We start from the raw sequence: 3,968 nt of genomic DNA on the forward strand, positions 1-3,968 counted from the left end.
AATACAGTTTCTATAAATTTGAAAAATCTCAAAACCTCTCAAACACCCTAAACTCTCTTCGATCAAATCCGGACTAATTTCTCAACGAAAACATAGATCGTGGGAGGGGCGAAGAGGCAAAGCACTAATGGTACGAAATCCGGATTTATTTTGTCGATCTTTGATTGATTTTTGCATCTGTTCGACATTTGGGGAAAATGGAATCGGGAGGGTGGGACGTGAGGCTATCACGCCCGCACTATGGTGCGGCGTGCGGGCGTGATAGCCTTATGCCCGCACCTATGGTGCGACGTGATATTCATACGCCACACCATAGGTGCGGGCGTTATAGCCTCACGCCCTCACCCATGTGAGGGCGTGATAGGCTCACGCCCATCCCTTTTTCGGGAATTTTTTTTAAATAAATATTATTTGTTTAAATTTTAATTATTGTTATTTGTTTAAATTTTAATTATTGTTATTTGTTTAAATTAGTTTGATTATAATTTTTATTTTTTGGAAATCTGTATGTTGTAAAATTTTATTTTGTTTAATTATAGTTAAATTTAGTTGTTGTAAATTTTATTTTGTTTAATTTAATTTAGTTTAAATTTTTATGTTGTGCATTGTATAATGTTAATTATAGGTAAATTTAGTTGTTGTAAATTATATTTTTGTTTAATTTAATTTTATTTAAATTTTTATGTGTAGACGGAGAGGGAGACTGTCGTGGGGAAATCTATCCCGTCGTCAGCTCGGCGTCTAGATATGGACGAGGAGGAGGATACACCACATCATACGAGACTACATGGTATTGATGTATCAGGCTGTAGACGGAGAGGGGCCAGGACGCAGCAGGTGCGGGGGGCTTCGATAGAGCAGGTTGTGTTGGATCAGCCCGAGTTTGGGGGAGCGGAGGCGGATTATTCTAGAGACCAAGATCCTGGTCTTGATATTGTGGATGAGTATTTCCAGGAGAGAGCCGAGACACATCGACGGTCGGGATCTGATGGTGATGGTGATGGTGATGGTGATAGTGATGATGTGCAGCTGACCTAGGGCTCGAGTAGACAACGCAGAGGTGGTCGCTTTGTTAGTACATGTATTTCGAATGATTCGAGAGTCATTTGCTTCTTCTAAAGGTTTTTGCTCTTCAAGGAGAGATGCTGATATCTTATCACATCTTCTGGTTTCTCTAAGGCCGCCTCCGGCTCCCAATATTATTCCGGTCCACTAGCTTAAACCTCCTCCGGGTTGGGTTAAAGTCAATGTGGACGGCTCTGCTTTTGGTACTCCTGGCGAGGCGGGAGCGGGAGGTATCTTTCGTAACTATCGCGGCTTTCCCAAAGGTTGTTTTGCTTTTTCTACCCTCCCTCTTTTGCTTATATGGCTGAATTGAGAGCCGCTATTTTCGCAATTGAACTTGCTTGGGAGAAAAATTGGCATCATCTTTGGGTTGAGTCAGACTCCATGTACGTAGTTAATCTGCTTTGACTTCGTTCCATGGATGTTCCTTGGAGTATTCGACAAGAGTGGTTGCACTGTCTCAGCATTTGCTCTAGGATGAACATTATTTTTACACACATCTTTAGGGAAGGGAATCGCGTTGCTGATGCTTTGGTAAAATTTGGAGTCTCTTCCTCTATGATCAATTGGTGGCCTTCAGCTCCTGCTTTTTGTCACAGGTTTATCAATGATGACATCTGTAATATTTTTCATTTGCGTTTTTCTTGATCTTTCCTAAACTTTTCTCCCCCCTTCTTCTTATTTGTTCTCCTTTCTCTTCTCTTGTTCAAACACTCATCTTTTCTTTTATTAATATATGACGGGTTTGACAGTTCTTAGGCCATGGGTGCTCTCCCCGCTCAAGTTTTGTCTCGTCCCAATTTCTATCAAAAAAAATTATTTAACATTTTAGTATTATTTATAATTTTAATATTATTTAGTATAGTATTATTTAGTATAGTATTATAAATAATTTAGCATTATTTATAGTAAAATATTATTTATAATTTTAGTATTATTTGCAATTTTAGTATTATTTAGTATAGTATTATAAATAATTTAGTATTATTTATAGTATTATTTATAATTTTAGTATTATTTAACATTTTAGTATTATTTAGTATAGTATTATTTAGTATTTTAGTATTATTTATAATTATAGTATTATTTATTTCAGGAACCAGCAAACGTCCCAAAGCTAATGAGGATCGTAGCTGGATTGTTTCTAAACCGGTGGATGGTGGCCCCATTGATGGTTCCACGATTCCTAGTTTTCTAGGACATGTTGCCTCACGGATGCTGGGAGGGGATCTTCGATCGTATCTGACATGCTACAACAGATCATTAGCATGTCAGTCATTGGTGGGATGGTTACGCGGTGCGACACCCGAGGTAAGAATAATTTGGTCAATAAATTATTTTACTTATTATTTTTAATCCTAAACCTCAAAAACATTCAGTAATTGTATGTGCTATGTTTACAGCTGCATGATATGTTCGGGAGGACTGGGTTGTCTCACCTCTCATCCACCATGTTCAAGAACTTGGATGCGCCGCTGATATCTTTGTTCGTGGAGCGGTGGTAGTCCGATACGAACTCCTTCCACATGTCGTTCGGGGAGATGACTATTCTACTGTATGATGTATGGCAGATTCTGCGTATCCCGGTCCATAGTCAGATGGTCTCTGATTCATGTAGTGCTGAGCGGCTGCATGCCATGTGTATGATGATGTTCGGGGTCATTCAGGAGGAGTTGCTATCGCCAGCCCGATATTACTGGAGTGGTGGAGGTGTTTTTTGCTGATGCGGTGGAGAGACTTACCCACGTGGGGGAGGGTCGGGATGACGAGACTCGAGCCACAATATGGATATGGGTTATGTTCGGATCCACCTTATTTGTCGACAAGAGTGGCGAGAGGATCAGGTCGTCCCATGTCCTTGATGCTTACGGCGGTGTCAGAGGGGCAGCTGGACTTTCTTGGGGGTCTGCTACACCTGCCACGTTATATCGGCACCTGGGGATAGCGAGCAGAGGAGAGTGCTCGGGTATTTGCGGATGTGTGACCCTCCTCGAGGCGTGAATATATGAGTATTTTCTGGTGTTTCGGTCCCATCGACTGCCACTCTAAATCCCAGCTGATTCCCCCGGACGTGCAGATGGGAGGTCGGGGTTCCAGGCAGAAAATCGCCCGACTCGAGACCATACGTGCACAGTTGGACCGTATGACGGCAGCCGAGGTATTATTTAAAATTTTAGTATTATTTATAGTTTTATTTATAATTTTAGTATTATTTATAGTATATTATTTATAATTGAGTATTTTTTTTTTACAGGTGACGTGGTTGCCTTATGGTCCAGTCGCCGATGACAATCAGCTACAAGTGTCCTACGCCGGTTGGATCCGGTGGAGACAGCGTTGAGCCGTATATGCCTGATTGAGTCATACGTCAGGTCGGATATGTTCAGCCTATCCCGGCTGAGCGTATTAGACCTGATACTGCATTCTGGCCATGGAAATCTTTATCGTACAGGCTCGCGCATTCATCTGTCACAGATGATGATACCTAGCGAAGATTTCCATCGACTCATGGCGTTGATCGGAGGAGATGTCAGACAGTTGGATACGGTCCCACTGCTTGTGATGCGGGATACATGGAGTGGTACAGACGATATTCATATCCTCATCTCCTTCATGCCCCTCGGGATGGGCCGGTCCAGCATGCTCGCTCTAACAACGAATATGTAAGTTTATTATTATTTTGTTATTTATTATTAGTGTACATATGTTTGTTTTCTAATATTTATTTTTCTGCAGTGGGTTAGCCGTTTGTGGCGTATCACTCAGCAGTCGGTCGCCGGGCGACATGATGAGGAGGGTCCACTTATTATGAGATATGGATGGGTTTATGGACGAGTGGCGTCGGGTGAACTAATATATGTTGTTATTTACTAGAACTTATTGTTTTTAACACATTTTAACAC

This window comes from Euphorbia lathyris, chromosome 2, assembly GCF_963576675.1.
Source record: "Euphorbia lathyris chromosome 2, ddEupLath1.1, whole genome shotgun sequence".
In the NCBI taxonomy this organism is placed as follows: domain Eukaryota; kingdom Viridiplantae; phylum Streptophyta; class Magnoliopsida; order Malpighiales; family Euphorbiaceae; genus Euphorbia; species Euphorbia lathyris.